Genomic DNA, 27,881 nt, shown 5'->3' with positions numbered 1-27,881 from the left:
AGAGGTGCACAATCAGCAATGAAATCAGGTTTTTGTCTGGAGGCTGCTGTGACTTGATGGTTTCAGCAGGCAATTGAGGAATCTTGTGAGAAGTGGTTTTGCAATACCCAGCATTCAAGAGTTTCATCCAGTTTCTGTGGTTTTAGAATTTAAATCTGGCTACTCCAATGCTTGCATTTTAACGGTTTTTCCAATTCGAAAAGTAAAGTTTCTGAAGATATTCATCTCATCTCTTGTTCTCTAAACAGTGGATAGGACCTTAGAAAACTATCTATTAATCATTTCTTTTGCATTTTCTTTCCAAAAAATAAATATGATCATTCAGTTTAACAAACTAACTATCGATTTTGAAAAAATATAGTGAAAAGGAGGTAAATCAAGGAAACAGTTTAAAAAGAAAAAAAAAGTTTTAAAACTTAGTTAAAAATAACAATAACAAGAAAGTGACTTGCTCAGGGTCACCCAACTAATGAGGGCCTGAGTCTAGATTCACCGAGATTATCTTGACTTTCAGTCAGTGCTCTGTCCGTCATACCACAATAATTCGGATGATTGGGGAGAAGACAGTACTTTTTAGAAAGAGCTTCCCAGCCCTTTGAGAGGTACCCAGCATGCAAGTTAACTTGAGAAGCATGATATTAGAGCACCCCTATAACTGCCTGACTTCCCCAACCCCCAAGGGAAGAGAGGATGCAGGGAATTTAGATGATCACCCATTGTAGGGTCCTTGTAGTTGACTCAGGCCAATCCTCCTAACAGATGTAGTGGCAAAAGCAAAATGAATCAGTTGGTTGGAGTTATGAGGAAGAAGAGATTCTAGACTCACCCTCAGCAGGAAAAATGAGATGGCACCATGACTGTGGAAACATATTGAAAACATTGCATAAGTAAAAGCATATGTGAAATATGAAGAATGTTATTTTGCTCTGGTCTAAAAAAGCTCTTTTCAGCCTCCTGGAAAAAGTCCTTTGGAAAAGTGAGTGATATGTAGAGAACAAAAAGGTCTTTCAGAAGGAAATGGGTTAAGGTTAGAAAGAAGAATCACTCTCATCTTGTTAAGACATATCCACCTTCCCTATCCACCTGAAGTGACTAGGTTATTAGCCCCGGTTAGGAGAATGCTCTTTAACCCCAGACAAGATTTGACTAAGAGCCACACACGGTGGGACTGGCCCTGGAGTCAGGAGGACCTGACTTCTCAAATTCAGTCTCAGACACTTAATACTTCCCTAGTTGTGTGACCTTGGGCAAGTCACTTAACTCCATTGCCTTGCAAAAAGCAAACAAATAAAAAAAAGAGTCATACTGGGAAATTCCCCCTATTCCATTTAAAGAAAAACATTCTTTTCTATCCTTCTTCAGAATTGTTCATCAACAAGAAGAGATTCTTGACTTTGAGGTTCAAATAGAGAGGCACTTACCTCCTGATGTGCATAAGGTACTAGAAGTCGCATCTGGAAGAGTTGAATTCAAATTCTGTCTCATACATTTGCTTTACTCTGTGATCTTGAATAAGTTACTTAATATCCTCAGCCTCAGTAGCACCTCCTTCAGAGAACTGCTGTGAGGAAATCTTAAAGTGGTACACAAATGTTAGCCACATTTATCATTACCCTTACTATTGCTACAATTTTTCCTCCCTGCACCCCCCTCCCAGCTTCCTCCTTTCTAGAAGGAGTGCCATTGATTTCTTGAGTACTGATAGAGGAGAAAATGGGACTGGGTACTCCATTATTCTGTAATTTCAACTCCAAACTGTTTTTAACATTGTGAATCTCCACTGGGAAGAGCCAAAACAGACTAAGAAAATTATAGAGCAATCTCCCTAATGAATATTGATGCAAAAATTTTAGATAAAATATTAGCAAAGAGATTACTGCAAGTTATCACTAGAATAATACACTATGATAAGGTATACACACACACACACACACACACACACACACACAGCACAGCAGCAAGAGATAGAAAAAGAAATTCCATTTAAAGTAATTGTAGAAAACATAAAATACATGGCAGTCTACCTGCCAAGACAAACCTAGAAACTATATGAACACAATTATAAAATACTTTTCACAACAAATAAAGTCAGACCTAAACAGTCGGAAAAAATGTCAATTGTTTATGGGTAGGCCAAGTTAATAGAATAAAAATGACAATTCTACCTAAATTAAATTACTTATTCAGTGCCATTTCAAACAAACTACCAAAATTATTTTCTAGAGCTAGAAAAAGTAGTAGCAAAGGTCATCTGGAGGAACAAAAGATCAAGAACATCAAAGGAATTAATGAAAAAATGTAAAGGAAGGTGGTGTAGCTGTATCAGATCTAAAACTTTACTATGAGAAATAGGAAAATAATATCATATAAATTATATTATAAGAAATAGATAAATGGGTCAGTGGAATAGATTAGGTACAAAAAAAGATAGTAAATGACTACAGTAATCTACTGTTTTGTAAACCCCAAAACTCCAGCTTCTGGCATAAAAACTCACTATTTGACAAAAACTGCTGAGAAAAATGAAAGATAATATAGCAAAAACTAGGTAAAGTCCAACATCTCACACCTTATACCAAGATAAGGTTGAAATGGGTACAGAATTTAAACATAAAGGGTGTATATATATACTTAAATCAAATAGCAGAACAACAAATAGTCTATCTATCAGATCCATGAAGAGGGGAGGAGTTTATGACCAACAAGAGAAAGAGAACATTATAAATTGCAAAATGGATAATTTTGATTACATTAAATTAAAAGGTTCTTGCATAAATAAAATCAATGCAACCAAGTTAAGAAGGAATACAGAAAGCTGGCTAACAATTTTCACAATGTTCTAATAAAGGATCCATTTCTAAAATAGAGAACCTAATCAAATTTATAAGAATAAAGTCATTCCCCAATTGATAAATGGTCAAAGGATACAAACAGGCAGTTTTCAGATGAAGAAATTAAAACTATTTGTAGTTACATGAAAAAGTCTTCTGAGGTACCACTTTACACCTATTAAAGTGACAAAGAAAATGATTAATGTTGGAAGAGATATGGGAAAACTGAGATACTAATATACTGTAGTTGGAGTTGTGAATTGATCCAACCATTCTGGAGAGAAATTTGGAACTATATTCAAAGAGCAATAAAAATGTGCACACCCTTTGAGTCAGCAATAGCACTACTAGGTCTATGTCCCAAGAGATTATAAAAAAGGGAAAAGACTCACACGAACAAGAATATTTACAGCAGCTTTTACTATAATAGCAAAGAATTAGAAATGGGAAGGATGCCCATCAATTGAGGAATAGCTGAACAAATTGTGGTATATGAATGTGATGAAGCACTATTGTTCTATAAGTAATCATGAGAGGACAGACTTTATAGAAACATAGAAATATTTGCATGAACTGATGAGGAGTGACGTGAACAGAACCAGAACATTATACACATTAATAACATTGTGAGATGATCAACTATGATGGACGTAACTCCTCTCAGAAGTTCGGTGATTAAGGACAATCCTGAGAAATCTATTAAGGAAAATGCCACCCACATCCAGAGAAAAATACTATAGAGACTGAAAGCAGGTCAAAACAATACTATGTTCTCTTTTTAAAAATTTATTGGGGTGGCTAGGCGGTGCAGTGGATAGAGCACTGGCCCTGGAGTCAGGAGTACCTCAGTTCAAATTCGACCTCAGACACTTAATAATTACCTAGCTGTGTGGCCTTGGGCAAGCCACTTAACCCCATTTTACCTTGCAAAAACCTAAAAAGAATTATTTTATATTATTTCTTTCTTTCTAATGTTTTTCCCTTTTGACTTTCATTCTTCTTTTACAACATAATACAAAAATGTTAAATATGATTCTACATGTGCCATCTATAAAAGATAGTTTGCTGCCATGGAGAGGGGAGAGGGAAGGGAGGGTAGTAGAAAAATGTAAAACTCAAAAGTTTACAAAAAGATGAATGTTGAAAACTATCTGCATAATTGGAAAAAATAATCCATATAACTTTTTTTTAAAGCAAGAAAAACAAAACACTGTGAGTCTTGTTCATGATACCTCTGTTTGCTCAAATTTCTTTGGGTAAAAGAATTATGTTGGAGGGCATGGGGGAGCTCTCTCAGTCAGGACTTCTCTGTCTCTGTGTTCTCTCTCTCTCTCTCTCTCATTCCTCCTCTCTATATATACTCTCTCTGAAATGGCTTTGATATAGATTAATGATACTTCACGCTAATAAGTGTTCTCACTTGATTAATACAGTTACTTTAAGGGGTATGATAGATACACTCAATTTGCTCCCACTATTTCCACTATCTTTTTTTTTCTTTTTTGCCCAGCAGATATAGTTGAATTTCTTTGTTAACGGCACATATGATACAATTTCAGTCTGTACAAGAGTAGTCTACATATGGTCACTGCTTAATAAATGTTCAGTACAGTGAGCAGAATTAGGCACCAATCAGGAAATTAGAAGATTTAGTATGATCTCTGTCAATTTTAGATGAAGTTAAATGTGACTCCTTTGAAATGTACAGTGTACAGGAGGCCTAAGGTGTACAAATTCTGACCTGCCAACTTTCTGGTGCCTTGGATATCATGACAGTGTGCTGGGTGCAGTGAGACCTTGCTTCATGGCCCCATGGGTTTGCCCCATATATCAGTCCATCTGATCTACTTTCATTTAGTAAAGGCACTCAATTGGAAAGAGAAAACTGAGTGGGGGAAGGTTTGTGGATACTTGTTTGACTTCCTTCCTAGCTCACTTACTCACCCAAGTGAGTCACTGGTTTCTTTAAAGTGGAGATGAAAAGAATGGAATTTCTCATGTGTTAGGAGACAAGGCAAGCAAATCCAGACACAAAGATAGCAGCTGTTTTATTCCCAAATACCCTGTGTAGAAGAAAAGAGAAGCATTGAAACTCTAAAGGTCCCATCACTCCAAATCATGAAGAATAGTATTTTGTTTTAGGAGGTCTTGTAATGTCTTGTCTCCCTCACCAAACTGTGAGCTCTTTCAGAGCAGAGATTGGTCCTAACATAATCTGCTTTCATGCTTCCAACCAAGAGGTAATGAATCTCTGAAACCATAGGGATCTCCAAAGTTCTTTAGTCAAATCTATAGGAATTCTCTCGACAACATTCTTAGCTAGCAGTCATCCAGCCTCCATGTGACCACCTTTAGTGACCTCTATCTTTTTAACTCCTGAGGCAGTGGAATTCAATTTTGTGGATGGTTTTAACTGTTAACAAGTTCTCCCTAATATAAAATGTAGAAATCTATCTCTTAGTCTCTCCTTCAAGACCAAGAAGGAAAAAAAAATTCCTGTGTGACAACTTTTCAAGTATATTAGATAATTATCAAGGTCAGCTCTACTTCAACATGAGCCTTCTCCTCTCTTAGTCAACTAATCTCACATCCCTGCTCTCTTAAAGAAATCTTTGAATGATGCAGTTTCTAGTTCCCTCATCTCTAGGTCACCCTTCCCGAGACTTGATTCAGTTTATCAGTGCAACTTAAAAAGGATTATAGAGCTCAGAAATGATCCTATACCCCAGTTGTGGTCAAATCAGGGTAGTGTATACAGGGACTATCTCCCCCTCCTGAAGACTACTTCTATTAATTCAACAAAAAGTTTCATGTGATTGTTTCTTTGGGGATGGGGTTTTTGCTTTCTCTAATACCAATTGTTCCAGGGGCCTCCTTCTCTGTAGAAGCAATGCAGTCTCATTCACTTGGATTCCACTTACTGGAAACTGTCATCATAAAGAAAGATGGTGAACCCAAGCCTATCTTTGCCTAAGAAACCTTTCTTTTGGGACAGCTAGTTGGTGCAGTGAATAGAGTACTGACTCTGGAATCAGGAGGACCTGAGTTCAAATCCAGTCTCAGACATTTAATGATTACCTAGCTATATGATCTTGGGCAAGTCACTTAACCCCATTTCCTTGCAAAAACAAAAAACAGAATAACCTGATAAACAGAATTTTATCTTAAACTACTTAAACTAACTTAAAACTGCTTAAAAGAACTAGTTTCTTTCATATTGGTTCAAGTCCACAAAAAATGTCTTGAAAAAGATCTATATATACACAAAACAAGCAATCTACCTATTATAAGCCAGGCTTCCTTTTTTTTTCCCATAAAAGTAGAGAGACCTTCCTGGGTAACATTTTGCTACTCTAGTTGTAGCTGCCATGTAAACTTGAAATCCAAAAACTGCATTAAAAAATCGTCCAATCAGATTAATCTCCCTCCAATTAATGGGCTTTTTAACATGTGGCAATTTGAACTTCACAATATTCCAAGAATTTCTACCTTCTGTCATATTTGCCAATTTACTGAGTGTGAGGTGAAACCTCAAAGTTCCTTAGCTTTGTTGTCTCCATGAGTAATGTAGAGCAAGGTTTTATGTGGTTGCTAGTTTGCAATTCTGTTGTTGAAAACTGTTCATTTGATTGGGGGAGAATGGCTTTGAACTTTGAATTTTTGTATTACTTCCCTATATATTTTGGATATGAGAACCATAACAGATATTTGATAGAAAATTTTTCTCCACTAAGATGTTTTCCTTCTTGTCTAGCTGTATTGATATTTGTATGTGTGTATATGTATACAAAAGCTTTTCAGTTTCATCAAATGGACATATTCGGTTTGGTTTTCTGTGATCTCCTGTATTCTTCATTTGGTTAAGAATTCTTGCCCAGTTCTTGCCCAACAGACTTGATCTAGTTCTCTTCTCATTTTTATTTAATGAAATTACCTTTAAAATTCAAGTTTTCTGTTCATTTTGGTCCTATGGTACAAGATGTCGATCTCAGTCTAATTTTTGTCAAACTTTGTTTTAGTTTTTTCCAGCATTTTTTGTTCAATAGGTAGTCCCCCCCCCCAGTAATTTATAATTTTAGGTTTATTAAACTCTATGTTAGTGAGTTTCTGGTTCTTCCTTCTCTAGTCTGTTTCACTGGTCTACTTTTCTATTTTTACAAAACAATACCAGGAAGTTTGGGGGATTATTTCTTTATAATCTAATTTGAGGTCCAGGAATGCTATTTGCTTTCTTTTCTGTGTGTTTTGTATCCATCATTTCCCTTTAGATTCTAAATCTTTTGTTCCTCCAAATGAATTTTATTATTTGTCTGACTTTATGAGTTATCCCCTTGGTAGTTCGCCAGCATACTAAATTTGTAAATTAATTTAGGTGGCATCATTTTAATCGTATTTACATGGCCCATCCTTGGCCAATGAAGAACTCTCCATTTATTTAAGTGATGCTTTATTTCTTTAAAGACTGTTATATAATGGTATTTATATATGTCTTGAATTGGTCTTAGCAGATTGACTCCAGGTTTTTTTATGCAGTTTCTAGTTATTTTAAATGGAATTTCCTACTCCATTATTTCTCCCCTGGAATTTGATATTGTTGCATAGTAATCCTGACTTTTTATTGATTTGTTGCAAATCTAGGTACTTAACTAAAACTACTAGCTTTCTCCAATTAGTTGATTCTGTGGTTTGTTTTTTTGTCCTCTTTTTTCTTGCAGTTTTTAAAATTCTTTATCGAGAGAGAGGGGATGGAAAGAGGTAGAGGGGAGAGAACACTTCTATACACATAGCAGGACACAAAAAAAGAGATTCAATATGAAACTGTGCATCTCCATTTCCTGTCATTTGCTATTTAAAAAGGTAAACAATTAAATCTCCCTTTTACTTTAAACACGATTCTGCTAGTGTGTGCTTCTGAGCTTTTCTCTGTTTTCTTCAGTCCATCTAAGTAGGTGCTCTTTGTTCTGCATTTGGCTAGCCCCATCACCCCTCTGGGTCAGCCAGGCTGACCCAACAATTCCCATCTGACATTATTTAAGCTCTCCTGGCCTCTCACATGAATTTTTCTATTTTCAAAATTTGAAAACCATTAATTCTATCCTCCCCACTTCTAGAACTATTTAAGTTTTATTGTTAATTCCACTTGAAAGATTATTATAAATAATAATATTGTATGACAACAATAATATAATGAACCATAAATTATCTAAAAATAATGCTGAAAACTCAAAATTTTTAAAAGCTTGTCCCCAAAGAAGAGATATGAGAATATACCTCAGAATATACCAATTTTTTTGAAAAAGGGGGAGATTCACAGGTGTTGAAAACAGAATGTATTAACTTTTTCCCTCATGTATCAATGTTTTGCTAATTCTCTCATCTTTCTCTTTAATTTTTTTTGTTATAAGTGATGGATTTTGGGGAGGATGAGAAGTAGGACAAAATTTATAAAATTTATAAAAACAAAAGATCAACAAAATTTATATTAAAAAAATAAACATGAATCATGGAACTTATATGAAGTGACATATTTAGTAAAGAAAGTAGAACCAGGAAAATTGTGTGTGTAGGTATACACACCCAAGTATGCAGGACCTTAAAATGTACATGGAAATTTCCAAACAAACTTGAATGCTTTATGATTCTAAAGACCAAGCTTAGCCCTGAAGAAAAGATGAGAAAATAAACCTCCCTGAATTCCTTATATACTCATAGAGGTTAGGAATTATGGATATAGAATACTGCAGATTCTCTCAGACTCAGTTGAAATATTAGTTTAGTTTTGAAGAATTGCTTTTTTACCCCCCTTTCTTTTTTATTCTTTGTTATAAGGGACAGCTTGTGGGGGAGGGATGAATATATTCAAGGATTTCAGTAAAGTAAAAAAGACATCAATAATTTTTTTTGTTTAAAAACATTGTAGATAAGAGATAATAAAGGTCATGTTAGGGAAGATAAGGAGATGAATATGAGATTATATGGAGAAAGAATTAACAAGTCTTAGAAGAAGACTGGTTATGGTAGGGAGGTATAAGAGAGAAGGAAAAAGAGAAACTAACTTCAAATTTTTGAGTCTAGATACTGGTTTGATGGTAGCTTTGCTGGTGGTGATATAATGATGGAGGAGTAGAATAGGTAAAAGGGAGAGGATGAGATCATATTAAACAGGCTGAGTTTGATACAGTTACTGGGTTGCTGGTGGTGATGTTATGATGTAACCAGGAGGCAGTCAATGATGTAGACCCTGGGTTCAAGACAAAGATTAAGGTTAGTTACTAATCTTGGAGTGATTTTTCAGAGATGAAAATGAAAGTCATAAGAACTAAGATCACCAAGAGGGAGGGAGAGGGAGAAATTAAGAAGACCCGGGTCAGAGAATTGAGGTTATGGAGCAGGTATGGATAATGATCCCACAGAGGAGATTTAGAAGAAACAGTCAATCAAGGAGGAGGAAAACTAGGAAAGAGGAATATCATTAAAGGAGAATCTTTCTCGTCTGCTGCCCAGCAATTACCCTTCCATCTAGGTCTCCAGGGCCAGCCTTGGGGTCATTGTGATTGGTGAGAACCCCCATCTCATGCTCTGCCCTTTCCCTGCTCCCAACCAACTGACCTCTTGCTCTGGTGACCATCATCACTTTGGTAATACCATTGCTTCTATAATGGATGTATCCCTGGGCTGCCTTTGGCACCCTTTACTGTCCTTGAGACTTTCCTCTTCCCCAGTTATTCAGTCCCCTATTTGCCTTTTCACCACTGGAATAAAAGCACCCTGAGGGCAGGGACTAGCTGTCTCTGTCATCTCTGTAGTGCTGGCTGAACACAGGAAACATTTGGACATAGTAAAAGCTTTTTCCAAAATTCCATCAGAGAGTATACAGGAGGCAGAGTTGAAGAAGGAATGAGAAAGGCATTGGACCTGATGCTTCTGGCTAAGGTCAAAATCGAGATTTGGAGACAACGAGAAATGAGTGGAATGGGAGGAAATGGAGACAGTGAGTATAAAAGTCTGATTCTAATGTCAGAAACTGGACAATGTTTAAGAAGAAACAATCCAGAAAAGGAAAATCATGGATGAAAAACCATTATAGCAAATCATTAGGAAAACAAAAGTAAGTCTGTGCATGTTAAATTTACTAAGGGATTCTCCTTCCATCAGGAAAAGTCTGAGCTTGGGAATGTTTTTCTCCTGATGATCTGTAGCTTTAAAAAAATTGTCCTCTCTGTGCTATTTTCCAGGGGCTATGAGAAGCAACTTTCCCCTGACAGTCACCCTGAACTATAACCTTTCCTCCTGGGCTGAAGGCCCTTCTGGAGGACATTAGTATTTCAGAAAATTGAGAAGGACTCTCAGGGAACTGATTGATTCTCAAGAAACTTGAAATGGAGTTGATTAGTATAGACAGGAAGTACTCAGAAAATGGGCACCCTGATTTCATTCATATCACTAGGCCATTATGTGAAACAAGTCAAACAATGCAGCAGAGAAGAACAAATCATCTTGCCTCTGCTGGTTTGGTCCCAGAAATTTTGTTACAACTACATTTTAAAAAGAACCTGGGAGAATAGAAACCATAGTCAAAGTCCTCTCCAACTATTAAAAGAAAAAGCAGTACTTTTTTACAGTTTTCAGAATAACTGACATCCATGGTCTCATTAGAGTCTCACAATGACCCTGGGAGGTCTGAAGGATTCATTTCTAAGATAAAGAGACAGGTTCAAAAGTAAAGTGATTTATTTAAGGTCACATGGCTAGTAAATAGAAACTGAGTAATTTGATCTCTGGTTTCATGTCATTTCCCTGCACTGGCAAAGAAAGCAGGCTGACAGACACACAAAAATGTGGCCACATAGGGATGAACCAAAGAGGCAAAAGGCCCACAATGCAGTCATTTTCAGATATGGCCAACTGGAGTACTTACTTTGTTTGACTAAGCATATTAGTTATAAAGACTTTGGATGTTTTATTGCTGTTAGATGGGGGAGGGGTGTGAGAGGATGAGAAAATAAAAGAATGTGAATTGAAAAAAATGATAGTAAAGTAATTTAATAACTATTAAATAAAAATTAAATTAAAAATTAAATAATAATTAACATTTCTTTAAAAACACATTGTGATTTTTTAATGATGCCCAGACTGGAATGACTGCCTTGTGAAAACTGCTTTTCCTACCATCTAAACACAAGGTCCAGAAAGAGCCTTGGAGTCAATCAAGGTTAAGCAAAGCATGAGTTTACTCAACTCTCATAGAAGCAGCAAAACATTAAGCAAAAACCTTGAAAAGAAACTGTGTCATAAGCAAAGTGAGGAAACTCCAGACCCAGGGAAGGGTTCTGTATTACTTGATTATGGATATTTTTCCAATGGAGTAAGGGAATTGGGAAGAAGAAAAATATCATCATGCTTATTTTAAAAAAAATATTTTCATTATTTTTAAAATTAAACCAGTTTTTAAAGGAATAAAAAAGCAAGGAAATGCAGATGTAAGTAAATTTCTGGAACCTTAAGAAGGTCATAGGTTAGATGATAAGCTCTAGCAGGACTGCAGAGGGAAAAATATTATCTCAATTTTCAAAAATGAGAGGAAACCAACATCAGCAAAAAATAGACCAGTGGGACTTACTTTGATGCCTTGCAAAATTCAATAACCTAAAACCAAAGGGTGTTGCTTGGTTTGCATGTTGTCTCTCCTATTTGACTATAATATTCTTGAGGTCAGGGATTGTTTTTTACTACTTTTCAATTTCTAGTGCTTAATTACAGTGGCAGACATGGAGTAGCTGCTTAATGAATGTTTACTGATTGGTTGATATCAACAATTTTTTTAAAAAAAGAATAGGTCATACCAGACTAATCTTATTTCCTTTCTTATCAATATTCTGAATAGATCAGGGGATGCTAAAGATTTAGGGACCATCAAAACATGTGACAGAGTCACATGCTATTGTTCTGGTCAAGATGGAAATATGAAGGACAATAGAAAGGACAATTGTCTTGGTTCCAAATTGGCTGAATGGCTGGCCCCAAAGAGTAGCCACTAGTGGTCTGATGAGGCTCTCCAATGGAGTACCCCCAGGGCTCTCTGCTTGGTCCTGTGATGTTGATCACTTTCATCAGTGACTCAGATAAAAGTACCAATGGCACACCTATCAAATTTGCCCAGGATACAAAGCTAGGGGAGATAGTTAATGCATTCAGTGATCAGATTTCAAAGGGATTCTGACAGGACAGAACTTAGGACTGAATCCCATAAGATAACATTTGATGGAGATAAATAAAAGGGCTTAGACTTAGGTTCAAAACAATTAGTTTCACAGGTACATGGTGGGAGGAAATGTCAACGTGGACGTTGATGGCACAGCTAGATAGGAATCTGTCTAAAAAAGATATGGGAGTTTTACTGTTTGATGTGAGACAATGATATTATATAGTAGCCAGGAAAAAATAGTAGATCTTCGGCTGTATAGAGCTCATGAGATCATAGATCACAAAATCCAATCCTCTTATTTTGTAGATAAGAAACCACCTTATTTCAGAGCCTAATCAACTCTCAGTTTTCATTATCATAAAAGTTTTATGATTTATCTCCTGCTTCAAGTTCCTCCTCTTTCCAGTCTCTCCTCCATATAGCCACCAAGTCAATTTTCCTTAGGCACAGATATGAACACATTACGTTTACTCAAAAAGTACTATGTCTCCCTATTGCCTCTAGGATAAACTACAAATTCCTTTGTTAAGTTACTAAAACCCTCTGCAATATGTCCCAAACTATCATTCAAGCTTCACTGAACTTGGGTCCCTCTCCCACACTTTGTGACCTAGCCAAACAAGCTTCCTCTCTGGTCCTCATACATGTCTCCCTTCATGCCTTGGCAATGGCCATCCCCCATGCCATGCCATGTGGCTCCTCCTCCCCTCCACCTCACTCTCTCCCATCAAGGTGCAATTCAGCTATGATTTTTCATATGAAGCCTGATCCTCCCGAACTGTGAATCCTCTCCCTTCAAATACCTTGTATTTGTTTGTAACTGAAGAAACTTTAAATTTGTTTGTATTTGAATACACTTTGAATCTGTTTGAATTTATTACCTTTATATTTATTCTATATATGTTTATGTATGAACCCATTGTCTCTCCACTCACATAATAATGTAAGTTCACTGAGAGGAGGGTTTATTTTCATTTGTTTTTGGAACATAGTAGGTGCCCAATAAATACCCAGTGACAGATTCAGATCTTTCTGAATCCACTGAAACTGACCATGGGTTCTCTAAATCAACCTACCTCTTGAAGGCTTTCAGAAACAAATGGCTATCAGCTATCATCCAACTTAGCTGGGAAATGGTGGGCAGCTGATGGGTAGCTTCAAGAAGTCTGTCATCCTGATGATAAAAGGAAACTACAAAAGTCAAAAAAAAAGGAAATCCAAGAAGTTACAACTTAAAAAAATAAACAAAATCTTAAATAAGGAGAAAGAAAAAGTCAAATAAATAGGAAAAACAAGTCATTGTCAGGTCCCCAAGATACAATTTGCTAATGTCATCAAAGACTATCACATCCCATATTTGGGTTATCACAAGTTGATTTCATGTAAAGAGGCTTAAACTGTGAAGAACATCACCTCCCAAATTAGGTTCTGTTCACGTTTACATAAATCTCTTTACCTAATAGACTTTTCAAGAGAACTATTTTTTTCCACCTTTATTCTCAGAGAAAGACAATGAGAACTCTCAGACAAGGCTTCTTAGTGAGGAATCCGCAGTGCTGTATGAATTACTAGAAGAAGCTGGGGTTAGCATCCTTTGCTAGCTTTATGGAAACTCAATGTGTGCCAGAGATGACATGTTTGATTACCATAGGGAAGGCCCAGGCTGACTTCTCATTGCAAAGCACTCCCTATTGGCCAGAGGTAATGTACAGAAGACAGCCAAGAAGGTCCTGGGAGAAAACTGTCGCCAAAGGCAAACAAAACAAGAAGAGAGAAAACCTATCCAGTCAAGGAGAGGGAAAATCTTCAACCTGAAATGTGATTTTATTTCTTTCTTTTTTTTTGCTAGCATACACATACCAATGAGCTCTGAAAAGCCATGTATTTGTAAACTAAAGTTGAACAGAGTTATGCCTATGCCGAATATTCAAAGAATGGAGAATTTGGAAAGAGACAGATGAGATCAAGTCAAAGGGTTAAACCAATCAGAATAAGTGGAAAAGAAATATATAGTAACATTCTTTAGGGAACACACGAACAGATTTTAAAGATAAATTGAAGTGCTAAAACCATGCCATCGATGGAAATGAGTTGGAGAGGGTATCTCACATCTCACTGCCTTATTAAAAAGAATCCCCTTTGATAAGTTAAGGAACAGTGATTTCTTAGTACTCCCCTCTACCACTACACATATTGTGAAGCCTCTCTAAGCTTTAAGAGACTCATTGTCTTTGTGAGTTGGGGTTGAAAATGTTCATTATCCACTGGCCATTCCTCCAGTGATGTCTCTCCATGAGTCTAAAATTTCCTTTAGATGGCAAAACATAATCTATCTTCAGACCCATCTATACATGGAGGCATTCTGGCTTGGGACTTACACTTTACTCCCTTGTCCTTCAGGAATTCAGTGTCACCTTCACACCACAATGAGACAAAACAAGGAAGAATTTATCAGTCAAAGTAAAATGTAGAGAGGTGGATGCTGGAATCAGCTTTTACCTGATCAAGCTATTTATTCAGTTTTCAGGTAGGCATTTATACCTCAGAAATTTGTAAATGCCAAGAATCAGGGTTTGATTTACTCTTTTGTTGATTGTCTAGACTGAGGAATGTGATGAAAGGAATGTGTTACTGAAAGCATGGAATGCATTTTTTTTTTCAGAGAGTCAGTTGTTAAATCTTTTTCAGCAGATCTCTGAATGTACAGCAAGTCATTTTGTGGATTCCATTGTCATCATAAGCATCATTTATTGTGTGGTGCTATAATAATGATCCTTTACTGAACAATTAGAGCAAATTTCCTCCTTTCTAATGTCTTTTTCTATCCTGTCCACTGTCAACTGATGGGCATCTTTCCTGTTTCTAACACATTGTTTTATTTTCTACTGAGTTGTCTTCAGAAGGGTCTAAGAGTGATGTTCAAAAAATAGAAAAATGCCAACATCATAGACTCCCAGATTTAGAACCATCCCTTCCAGGGAATGGTAACAGTATAGAGGAACAGGCAATGCCCCCCACCCCTACAGATCTCCCTTACAATCTTTCGAATCAGAAACATTAAAAAAGAGAAAGAAACTAAAGAAATCTATTCTAATATTCCCATTGCTATGGATTCAAACCATTCTAAAAGTCACAGCAAAGACCCTCTCTGCTGACTGCAGTAAAAATGTCAAAATATGAGGAAGTCCTAAGAGCAACAAGTCAATTTGACTCTAAAAAACAAACCCCAAACACTAGAAGCATCATAGACCAAGAGCTAGAAAAAAATGAAAAGATGTTTAGTCCAACCATTTGAATTTCTTCATTTTACAGAAGAAGCTGAGTTAGTAGAGAGCACACTGAACTTAGAATCAGGAAAAAACTTGAGTTCAAATTCCATCATAAATACTGTGTGACATTGGGCAGGTCACTTAACCTTTTTATGTCCATTTCCTCCTGTATGAAGGTTGGACATGATGGCCTTTGAAGTCCCTTCCACCTCCACATGGATCTACCATCCTAAATGGCTTGCCCAAGTTGTTACACAGACCAAATGTCAAAGATGGTATTTGAACCCTGGTCCCCTGACTCCAGAGCCGGTGAGTACCCTCTCCACCATACCTAAACTGCCTTCTATAAAGTTCCTTAAGAGAATGCAAAGGAGACTATGTTCCAGAAATGTCTGAGGTTCTAACTTCTTTTCCTACTACCTTTAGAAGTCAAACACTGAGGCTGTTGATAACCACTCACTAAAGGGGGTTGGAAGGAATCATGGATAAAATACATGGCTTCTTTATCCCAAGATCAAGATTGTGAGAATGGGCAAGTATAGAAGCATAAGTATCTTATATTATAGGAAGGGTGTCTCAGGAACCTTTCCAAATGATCTCATTCTAGTTTTTTATCTTTGTCTATCTAGCTATTATTTGCAAAGGGAAACACTTCAAAGACGGGCCACATTTCCCATCCCCATTCCCCAGGATTGTTTCTGGAGAAGCAAAGAGTCTAACAGCTCTCCTCAGACCCCAAAGCATTTACCTAGTCTTATCCTGTACAAGGAGGGAACTACTACTTCCAAGGCCAACAGGAGCTCTGAATGAGCTAATCAGACAAGGCAAGCAGACACAATCAAACCTAATCACCTCATTTTTTTTACCTGCAACATGCACTTTCCATTTCAGGAAAATTTCATTTCAGGGTTTTATAGAGCTGTTTCCAAGTTGCCCATTTTCTAGTGAAGACACAAAGAAAAATTTTTTGCACAGTATCTTGTCACTGTGAGGAAAGGGCCTTCCAAAGAATGATTTGTCAATCTCTGAAGAGCCTCTACTTAGGAAAAATTACAGATGCTAGCTCACTACAAATATTGAATAATGACAAATGGTTTTTGGATGCCTCTCAACAATTCTCTCATCCATTTATGTTTTTGGTGTGTTCTTGTCTACAGATATGCCAAACTTTCTCTCCTTTCTTTCATAACTTACCTTTCATAATCTCTTCCTATTGCCATCATCCTAGTTCTTGTCCTTATCTCTTGACAAAAGAACAACTTTATTAATTTCTACACTGTCTTCTAGACTTTTCCCCCTTCCAATCTATTTGCAGGTCAACTCTAAACCATGCAACAGTGAGTTACCACTCTCCCTCAGCCCTCATCCTCCTCCTCTCCTTAAAGTGTTGTCTTTCCTCAGTAGAATGGAAGTTCCTTGAAGACAGGGACAGGCTTGCTTATAGAACCCAAAATAATAAGCACATATAGATGCTTTATCTCTATCCTGAAGACGGAGATGACTATTCTGAAAATATTGGTCTGTTCCCTATACTCATTTTCTCCTAATAATAGCTAATATTTATATACTGCTGAGCATAGTTTTCTTTGGATCCTCACAATCACTCCATTAAGTAACTGCCATTAGTATCCCCATTTCACCATGGAAGGGACTCAGAGAGGTTAATGGACTCGCATAGGAGCACAAGCTATTATCGTACTTGTTGTTAATCAGAACTGCAAATAGTGAGAGATTCAGAGAAGCTAATGGACTTGCCCAGGAGCACAAAATATTATTATTGCTATTGTTATTATTATTATTATTATTAATCAGGACTGCAAGTAGTGGGGAGGGAGCTAGAGGTGAAAAGAGTCTGAAATAGGGTGGTGGTTTGAGGAGTAGAACAAAGAAGAGAGAGGGAAGAGATACTGTGAAGGTAAAATTGGAGAGGCTTGGCAACTAATTGCATTGGGTAACAGGATGAGGGAGAGCTAAGAGTTTTAGGATGACTCCAATGGTGCAAACTTAATTGACTGGAACAGAAATAAGGAAGTCTGAAGGAAGGATGAGTATAGGAGGGAGAAGGATAATGAGTTTTGTTTTTCACATGCTGAGTTTGGGTTGCCTAGAAGACATGTGGTAAAGAGATCATAGAATCATAAATTTAAAAGGGATCACATATATAATCAAATCCAACACTATCACTTTTAAGATAAGGAAACTGAGGCAGAAGAGGGGGAAGTGACTGCATCTGCAATTAGATATGATTCCAGGTATTTCTAGCTCCTATTGAATACCTAAGGCAGAATTTGAAGCCACTTCTTACTTAGTATGAGATCCACTAAGCCATATAGATGTACAATAGGAAGTTGATGGAGGACTGGAGCTCAGGAAATAGACAATGGCTATATAAACATATCTTGTAGTGATCTGCTTAGAGATAATAATTGAATCCATGGGAACTGATAACACTAGAGGATTTAGAGACAGAAAAGAAGAGGGCCTATAATGGAGGCTTGGGGGACACATGGTCTTTGAGCAGGTTGTGCATGATATTCCAAAAAGGTAACAGAAAATAGAACCTGTCAGACAGGTGTAAGGAGGACAAGGAAAGAGTATAATCATGAAAACCCAAAAAGATAGAGAGAGTTTCCAGGTGTATCCTCTACATTTTCTAACATAATAGGTACCTTCTAAATGGAAAAAAGTGGGTGACCGTTGATTAGGAAATGATCATATTTACATATATGAATTTAATAGACTATTGTGTCATAAGAAATGCAGACTATAAGGAACTCAGAGAAAATTGTTTTAACCCAAAGAGAAAAAGCAAAGAGAACAATGTACATAGTAACTTCAGTGATACAAATGGAAAGAGCATAAAACTTCAGCTAAATTCAGGTGAAATGCAATGAACAATGTTGGTCCTCAGGGAAGAGAAGATGAAACACACATCCCTCTTTTCAATAGTCAAACATTGCCAGATGGAGTCATTTAGCTATCTGGTTTTGCTTAACTGTTTTTTTTTTTGCTGTAAGGGAAAGTTCAAGAGGAAGGTATATTGGGAAGTGATCATGGCATGCTAAAGAAAAGTTGTCAACAAAAACTTTAAAAAACAAAACAGATGCTTAGGTCTGTACAAAAGATCTTACAGCTATAAGATCTATGGGACAATTGTTATCCAATCTCACTGTAACCCATAGTAAAGACTCGGCTTTGTAATAGGTCAAATGAATAAATACTGTCCAGTTTTAAATAAGTAAAACTTTGAATGCAATTTCTGAGCAAATTCTCTTCCTGCCCATAGCAGCATTATTACTTATTTCTGGCATCTCTGTTTTCAAGAAATATCTCAAAATTCCTTGCCTGTAAGGCATACTAAATTTACCTTAAGAGAGGATAGTCCCATTACTGAGTTAACAAAGCAAGTCTTCTGTTTGGACTCAATGATATTGGAAATATCCCAAAGGGATACTGCACACAGGTGGACAGGAATTAAACCTGTGATTTCATTAGTATGGGGAAAGTCTGGATGAAGAACCTCCCTCTCCAAATGCGATTGGCATCCTTTTGACAATTTAAAAGTCTTGGAGAGTACTCTTAGAACACTGAAAGAGGCTAATTGAATGACCTATCCAATGAAATTCAATTTGGTTAAATGAGTGCTGAGCATCCCAAAAACATAAACAAAAGCTCTTTGGTACTGGAAGAACAAATGAGGCCCACAAGTCTTTCAGGAAGAAAAAAAAAACTTACCTTATGCTTTTCAAGGAGAATGGGAAAAAAATGGGGAGAACATCTCCAGTGTGCCTAGTGCTGACTGCAGACAGTGCTATGGGAAACAAGGAAGTCAATGAGTAATTGCTAAAATCCTCAGGAAAATGTTTAATGAGATGACACACATGCCTGGCTATCAATCAAGAGGCAGCCTTTTTTTAGGTAGGACAGAGTCTTACCTGCTCATTGCTGAAATCAGTATGAAGAATTTTTCGAGTCAACCCTCTTGGAAATACTGAAAGAAATTCAAAAGATCTTAGAATAAATAGATCACTAATGGTACAAAAATTCAAAATTGAGGCCATATTAAATCTTTATCCAGCTCAGTTTTTAAAAACTTCTTTTAAAAAATAAAAATATCTTTCTTCCTTAAGGATATGATTTCTCTCTCATCACATTCAACTTAGATCAATGTATACCATGGAAACAATGTAAAGGCTAACAGACTGCCTTTTGTGGGGGGTGAAGGAAGAGAAATAAGAATAGGGGGAAAAATTGCAAAACTCAAAATAAATAAAATCTTTCTAAAAAATGAAAATAAAAATATCTTAGGAAACAAAGATTCTCTTAGCAGCATCTTCTTGCATACCCTTAGAAATTTATTGGTGTTGGTACATGATCTGAATAATTTTTCTCTCATGAAAATGCAGTGAGGTGGTACTAGGAAGGTCAGTCAACCAAGTCAGAATTTAGCATTTAGCATTTAGGTCAAAAATTCTCCACCCCAAGTCCTGTGGCAAGAATAGGAAGCTAATGTATCGAATCAGGTATAGTGACCAGTGGAAAGTCTATTGTCAGAAGAGGAAACCAAGTCAGATGGGTAGTCCTAAATCAGCTGGCAATTTGAACTCTTTCATCCAATGGCCTATGCCTACCATATCTAGAAATGGTTTCTGTAATTTTTCACTTCCCTTCACTTACCAACCACCACCTTCCCCCTTTCCTGTTCTGGACTCATAATCAAATCCAAGCTACCACTATTATCAGAAATGGTATGTCAGTCTAGTCACTGGTGGCAACACTCCTTATTATTCTAACTTTCCCAACCAAAATTTTGGCTTCCATTTCCTTCTAATATGTTATGTCTATTGGAATATAAGCTCCTTGAAGGCAGGGTCAATTTTACCTTTGTATTTGTCTCCTCAGAGTTTGACATATAATAAATACTTTGCCATTCATTCATTCAACCCCACTTCAGAATAAATCCAAACCACTCTAGGTAATAGTGGCTTTAAAGTCTGCAAACCTCACATTTGCTCATCTCTCCAATCTGCAATGGCAGACAGCCAAGAGGGCATGATCAGGATAGCAATGTATTTACTTTATTTCCATCAATATAGTTCCTTTATTTCCTCACTCTTAAGCTCTGGATACATTCACTTGACTGACTAGCTATTATTAAGTTGATGTCCTTCTCACAGATGGGAGCCAAATTATCTTACTTTCTTTTAGAAATGATATAGGTGAGAGTTGGGGGTTGGGAGGCAGGTTTTCAGAAGGGAGTAAAATGAGGGACTAATGTCTAACTGTCTTATCTCCTCCTGGGAAGGATGCTGGAGTCCAGTAGGACAGATCAAAGATAAGATTGACTTCCTGAAGGAAGGCTATGGGCATGAAAAGCCCATTTCTGTGAGCCCTTAAAAGCCCCTGGCACAGTAGCTAAGGTCCCAGAATCCCCCAGAGCGGTTCAGGTGCTACAGTCCCAAAGATGCATAAATTTTCTAATTTCACATCTCTGCAAAGGCTGTCCCTGCTCTTTTCCGACCCAGTCTGAAGACACACAGTAATTATACCAGGACCATTTGTACCCTGCTGTTACATATTCTGACAGTGTTCATGCTGCTCTTTAATAAGGTAGAGTTCAGCAAAACTTTAAACTTTACATTCCTGTTTGGTCTCTAGATCTGAAATCAGCTTCACTGTCAAAAGTATTTCAGCTAACACCCTACTCTGTGTTTCTCAAAAGAGCCTAATTCATATGTGCCACCCCCCTCTGGCCACCACATGTTCAGCTCTTTAGTGCATATCCCATTCCATAATCACTATGACTGACATACAAGAGGAGAGCCCTTACAAGCCTTGGAAGCAAGATGGATTTCTATCTAGGTTAGAATTGAATCTAGAAAATGTTATGTCATAGGATCCCAGGACCTGGGCCTGCAAGAGGCCTCATCTAGGCCAACCAAGTCTTCAGTAAAACTGGGGATGGAAGAAAGGAAGGATTTTGCCCAAGGTCACAAAGCTGCTTAGTGACTGAGTAGCTGGGTATATCAAAGGTCCCCCTCAAGATCACTGTAACAGTCTAAGTGACAGTCATTTATTCTTAGGCTCTTCAACAAGGTATATTTACAGAATGTTAGGAGACATTTCTAAAGCCACATAAAACTTTAAATGCAGCATCAAACTTCATCTCAGCCTTGAAATTCCTAGGAGGCATGGAGATAATTACTCAGTGAGTTGAGGGTTGAATCCTTATGTAGCTCTCTCGCTCTCTCTCTCTATGGGGAAAGCATAAAAGGCAACAGAGAATGAGCCAGAATCAGAGGAGAGCTAAGGGGAAGAGAGGTGATGAGAAAGGCAGCATAGAATTTGGGAGAAGGGGGAGAAAAGAAGGGTGCAAAGTACACAGAGTCCATTCCCAGTTCAACTCTATGAAGCAGTTATGTGACCTGAGGTAGGGCCCATCTCGGTTCTCTTGTGAGTACCGGTAGTTAGTAATGGCTACATTAGCTTGGTCAACTTAAGAAGGCTAAAGAGTGAGACCTCCATCTAGGGTTGACAGTGAAAGTACTTCTGCCTTGGGTATTTGTCTTCCCTGTAATGCCAAACAGGGGATGACTGAATCAGGGCTTCACCCTTGGAGTTGGCCTTTCAAAGGAAACTGATTGAGTCCTGGAAGGGAGACCAGTCAATGAGAGCACAGCCCAGAGAGATGAGCATGAGCAGGGAGAGAGAAGAGCTGAGAAAGGGGACTCCATGCAGAGAGCAGGCATGGCTGGGTGGGAAGGGAGAAGAGGGCTGACTATTACTAATCCATATATCTTTCCCAGGGAGCTTAGCCCCAGGGTATGGGGCTGCTACTCCCTCATATAAGGGTCACCTCTTTCAGAGACCTGCCTGTGGAAAGGTAGTTAAGGATCTCCTCAGAGAGAAACACTTGGAAGTACAAGAGAGTCCCCTTCAACCAACAACTCCCAGTAGAAACCAGGAGAAAAGGAGGGGAGGACCCTAGATTTGTTCCTCCATATCAGGGTGCCTACCTTTGCTGCTTCCCCAGCATCAGGTCTCTGAGGTTCCTCCATCTCTATCCAGGGGGCAAGGTATAGAATCTTCTGCTGTTTCTTCCTTCAGGAACTTCCTTTATATCTCTTATCATCCCTGGGACTCCACGCTCCACAGCAAGCTGCCATTTCTAGGGATAATCCCTCTCAATCTAGTGTTAATGGAGAAAGAATGAATATATAGAGAGATATCCTTAAATATTAAAAGACAAAGATCTTATTCTTTAACCCAGTTTTGTTATCCTTTAAGTGAAAGGGTTCATCTAAAATGCCTCTACCAACTCCAAATCCTAGGATTACAGAGAAAGGACCTATTGTGTCCCTCTTTACAACTCTGATTATTTCCAAACTAAGTCCTGGACTGATATGAGTTTAATTTATTTTTGCAATTCAATAAATGTAAGGGGCCCTTTTCTGACATTTCTCTTAGCTTGAGTCTCTACCCAACATTCTGGAATGTTCTGGTTAACTCCTGTGGTTTACTGCCTAACAACCCAACATTTTCTTGAAGTCTGAAGTATATTTCAGTTATTTTAGCCTCTGTTCTCAGCATTTCTAGCTCTGACCCTACAAGTATCTGAAACACCTGGCAATTGTCTTAACAATGAATCAAGTTAAGAAAAAAAAATTAAATTAAAGATGAAAACTCCCAAAGTGGGTCTAGGTTGTGCATAAGTGAAAGGATCATAGATTTAGAGCTGGGTCATCTGGTCCACCACTCCTCATTTTAGGGATAAAGAAACTGAGGCATTGCCAGGGATCACAGGTGGTGAGAAGCACAGGTAGTGAGGGGCAGGCCTGGGATTTAATCCAGGTCAGCTGATTTCATAGCCAAAGTTCTGCCTCCATTTCCAAAGCCTGAGTGGAGGAGAGACTCAAGAAGAGCTAAGAAAGAGCAAAGTTTAATCAAAAACCTTTAAAGATCGAGGGTCCCTGCCCTGGCCCATTACCTAGCTCTCGGGTGATACTGAAGGACAATGGGATGACTCTTGTTCCCTGGAACCAACTCGGGATATGGAGGTGGTCAACAGCCTCCAAAGTGACTGAAACCATCGAGACCATAGTTGGGCTCTTAGGTGAAAATTCTGACTCCAGTTGATAGTTACATGAAATATACAGCAAGAATCTTCATGAATTCAAGTTAACCGAAGGGGGGCAGCTAGGTGGCACAGTGGCACTAGTGGATAGAGCACCCGCCTTGGAGTCAGGAGGACCTGAGTTCAAATCCAACCTCAGACACTCAATAATTCCCTAGCTGTCTGACCTTTGGCAAGTCACTTGACCCCATTGCCTAGCAAAACAAAAAAGGGGCTATCTTTTTTAAACCATGCAAAGCTTGAATTAGAGAATATTTTTCATAGAAATATCACCTTTTACATTAAAATATTAAAAAAATACTAGGCTCTGAAAAGTCCCTTTGGGGGATCTGCTTTAGTTGAAAGAAATATCAAGAAGGGGTGGCTAGGTCGGGCAGTGGATAGAGCACCAGCCCTGGAGTCAGGAGGACCTGAGTTCAAATTGTGCCTCAGACACTTAGTAATTACCTAGCTGTGTGGCCTTGGACAAGCTACTTAACCCCATTTGCCTTGCAAAAAAATAACTAAAAAAAAAGAAATATCAAGAAAAGGGACTTGGAACCTCCTTGCTTTGGCTAAAAGGTTGGGTGAAGTGGGATTACTAACCAAAAGTAGCCAACAAGAAGTCAGAGTCCAGAGATCAGATGGTGCCTATAGACCTGGAGACCAGAAAGGTAACAGGAAAGCAGAGAACAAGTAGGAAGTGAGGTCAGAAGGGCAGAATTTTAAGTGACTTTGTTTTTAAAGGAAACCTACATTTATTAGGCACTAACAATATGCCAGGTCCTATATTAAACACTTCACAAATATGATTTCAACAAATCTGGAAGAGAGGAACAGTTATTATTCTCATTTTACAGATGGGAAAATTGAGTGGACAGAGATTAAATGATTTGCCCAATGACACACTGCTATTAAGCATCTGAAGAACATGAAGTCAGGTCTTTCTGTCTCTAAGCCTGGAACTCTTATCTACTGCGCCACCTACTGCCAATAAATAGAACAAACCAATTTCTATGGTCTCTATACTTAAATTCTCTATTATAATTTTAAGATTATATTTTTGAAATCTATACTTTTATTTATGTATTTTTGAAAGTCTCTTAATTGCCCTCTTTTAAATCTGCAGATTCTCTGTCTCTCTCTCTCTCTCTCTCTCTCTCTCTCTCTCTCTCTCTCTCTCTCTCTGTCTCTCTTAATAGACAAATGAACTTAATCCCTAACAATAGCAGTCTCATTAAACTGGAATGAAGTGCTTACTTAGGATTCACAAAACAGGCTCAATTTTGTGCTGACTGAGATTTTTAATGACTTCAAATCATATGAAATGTGTTTGTGGTAAGTTGGTGACCCAGTTATTTTGACAAAGTGACTTTTATTTATTAAATCACCTTGTGCTCCTTGACAACTGCTTCTGGTAAGCAGACAAGTCTCAAGAGGCAATGACCAAGCATGAAACCAGCACCGAAAGAGCAGGGAAAGCCATCCATAATATTAGAAGTAAGGAAAAGCTGAGCTAGAAGGAACATTAGGCCAGTTGGAGGTGATAATCTGAAAAGATGAAAAGTCTAATTGAAACGACTTTTTAGAAAAGTTCCTATTTAAAGCATATGACCTTAACACATTCAAATTTAAAAGCTAATATCTCAATTTCTGTATTCACAATCAATGGGGCTTCTATATTTGTCTAGGCGGAAAGATTCAATTATAAGCGGATACTAGTTCTGATCCTGTTGCTAACTCAGTGGGTGACTTTAAGCAAGTCACTTTCACGCTGTTGGCCTCAATTTCTACATGTGTGAAAATAGAGGTTTCTGCTAAATGACCCTGAAGGTTTTTTTTTTAGGTCCAGCATACTTATTCCATGATTAATGAAATTAAAGAAGAGTGCCTTTTTTATTTCACATTCATTAGAGACTAAAGTGCAGGTAGCCTGGTGTCACAGATAGAGTATGTAATTGGAGCCTGCAAGACTTGGGTTTAAATTCCACTTAGATGCTTATTAATTATATGACCAAAGGGGAGTCATTCTATTTTTTGAGCTTCTGTTGTCTCATTTGTAAAATGGAAACAGTAATATCTGTAGGACTTGGTCCACTAGATTGTTATAAGGTCCAAATGAAGTGAGTAGAGAGCATAGTGAGCCTTAAAGTCTGGTATAATAATATATTATTATTCTATAAAATATATTATTTATATTATTATATAGGTAATATAATAAAACAATATGTCAGTTATTATTATTATTACAGTTCAAAACTGTAACCTTTTAATTATAATGTTAAAGTCACTTCTAATTGATATGTCTATTTAAAGAGAACAATGCAAGTGACAGAGCTGTAGAAACAATGAAGATAAACCTGTCAAAGCTAATAGAAGAAACAGCATATTCACATTCACCAAGGTACCTATTGGGATCCAGTGCTTTCTTTGGTTCTTTCCATTTTTCTCTTCTCCTCCAAGGCAGCCCATACAAACGAAGTTATCTCTCTTTTTATCAGCTTGGACACTGGAAGAGATGGATACTACAGGATCTACTATGAGGAGTCTGCATGCACACTAAGCTGAGTATTTTCAATTTTTAAAATTTATTTGATGTGTTATAGTTTCCCTGCCCCCCCCTTGTGGATTTTTCTTCCCTTTTTGATTCTTCTTTCACAATATCATTAATGTGGATGTGTTTAACAGAGTTATATGTGTATAACATATTGGATTGCTTTCTGTCAGGGGGAGGGGCAGAGGGAAGGGAGAGAGCAAGAAAAATGTGAAACTCAAAGCCTTACAGAAAAATGATTGTGGAAAACTATCTTTGGATGCAATTGGAAAAATAAATAAAATATTTGTAAAAAGAAAAGCATTTATGACATCCAACATTACATAGAAAGGTTCTCTGCTCTCTCCTTTTCATCCATTCCAAGAGGTAAATAGGAAGTAAGGAACCGGGTGTTTGGAATAGTCTGGAAGGAAGAATTTACCATTTCATTAAACTCTTCTATCATTTCATCCCATCGTCCAGGCAAGATTTCACCATTTGGTCAGGGAACATTTCCCAAAATAAAAGGAACTCCTGATATTTCAAATTGTCTCTATTTGAGTACATTTAATGCCTATATAAGTTTTAGGCTGAGCAAGGCAGTAAAAACTAGTGACCTCATTAATAGTGACTGATCTGTCTCTTAGTAGTTTAAACCAGTTAATTTCTTCTAACATTATCTACAACATATGGAATTCTGAGCAACTCTCAGCATTCCTTGGAATGGGGCTAGCCCAGGACAGCCTGGGACAGAGGGGGAACCTGCCCTACTAATGGTTGAATCTGGGACAGCATGGGTGTCCATATGAACTGTTGAGCCTGGGTCATTAAGGAATCCCCCCCAACCAATGGCTGAGCTTGGGCCATTGGGAAAACCTGGAACATTGGTTGAGTCTGGGCCAGTGGGGGAGTCCCAATCTCTGGTCTAAGCCTGAGAGAGTGAAGGAACACCTACCAATGGTTGAGACTGGGTCAGTGGGGAAGCCCCACCCCCATGAATGATTGAGGCTGGGCCAGGGGGAGACCCTGCCTCAGGTCAGAGCCTGGGACAGAGGGGATCCCCTACCAATGGTTGAATCTGGGCCAGTGGGGAGCCCCTGCCTTGGTTCTGAGCCTCAGCCAGTGGGGAAACCCTGCCTCTGAAAAGGGCCTCGTCCTGTGGGGGCCCCCTGTCTCTGGTCTTAGTTGGGACAGTAGGGAGCCACTGACACTGATATTACCCTGGGACAGTGGGGAGACCCTGCCTCTCACCCAACTCTGGGACAGTGGGAAGCCTCTAAGAATGGTGGATCCTGGGTCACTAGGAAGATCCCACCTCTGGTCTGGGATTGGGCTTCTGGGGAGCCTCAACCTCTTGTCAGAGCCTGGGCCAGTGGAGGTGCCCCTACCAATGGCTGAGCCTGGACCAGTGGGGATGCCTTGCCGCTGGGCCATGTCTGGGATGGTGGGGATTCCTGCCTCTGGTTCAAGTCTGGGACCAAGGGGGAGCCCCTACTTCTAGGCCGACCCTGGGCCATTGGGGAGCCCCGGCCTTTTGTTAGAGCCTGGAATTTTGGGGAGCCCCTGAATCTGGACCAAGCCTGTGACAGTGGGGATCCCCTAACAACGGCTGAGCCTGGACCAGTGGGGGAGAGCCTGTCTTTGGTCCAAGTATGGGGCAGTGGGGAGCCATTGCTGAAGGTCAGAGCCTGGGGCTTTGGGGAGCCCCTGCCTCTAGACATAGCCTGGACCCATGTGGAACCCCTCCCTCTAGTTGGAGCCGGAGACAATGGAAAAGCCCATGCCTCTGCTCATAGCCTGGGCCAGTAGGGGAGCCCCTATCTCTGGTCCAAGCCGGGGCCAGTGGGGACCCCCTACTAATGGTTGAGCATAGGCCAGTGGGGGAGATCATCTATGGCCCAAGTCTGTGGCAGTGGGGACCCCAGTCTCT

General features: G+C 38.4%; 1 long non-coding RNA gene across 27 annotated transcripts in view; it reads right to left on the bottom strand.

The window, feature by feature from the left end:
- Nucleotides 1-27,881, bottom strand: part of LOC141503543 (uncharacterized) — a 266,282-nt gene that overhangs the window by 140,742 nt on the left and 97,659 nt on the right. For 18 of the 27 annotated variants that reach the window (XR_012472886.1, XR_012472877.1, XR_012472874.1 and 15 more), the window contains 8 exons: nucleotides 25,827-25,927; nucleotides 22,322-22,494; nucleotides 19,241-19,296; nucleotides 19,041-19,116; nucleotides 13,113-13,227; nucleotides 4,776-4,894; nucleotides 1,422-3,006; nucleotides 827-857 (listed from right to left, as the gene is read on the bottom strand). This is a non-coding gene — a long non-coding RNA (uncharacterized LOC141503543). Of the gene's footprint in view, nucleotides 1-826; nucleotides 858-1,421; nucleotides 3,007-4,775; nucleotides 4,895-13,112; nucleotides 13,228-19,040; nucleotides 19,117-19,240; nucleotides 19,297-22,321; nucleotides 22,495-24,809; nucleotides 24,970-25,826; nucleotides 25,944-27,881 lie in introns of all 27 variants that reach the window. The other 9 variants (XR_012472871.1, XR_012472876.1, XR_012472881.1 and 6 more) reach the window with 6 other exon arrangements.

This window comes from Macrotis lagotis, chromosome X (genome assembly GCF_037893015.1).
Source record: "Macrotis lagotis isolate mMagLag1 chromosome X, bilby.v1.9.chrom.fasta, whole genome shotgun sequence".
In the NCBI taxonomy this organism is placed as follows: Eukaryota; Metazoa; Chordata; class Mammalia; order Peramelemorphia; family Peramelidae; genus Macrotis; species Macrotis lagotis.
The sequence above is the reverse complement of the archived record's forward strand: the minus strand, read 5'-3'. Positions and strand labels throughout refer to the sequence as shown.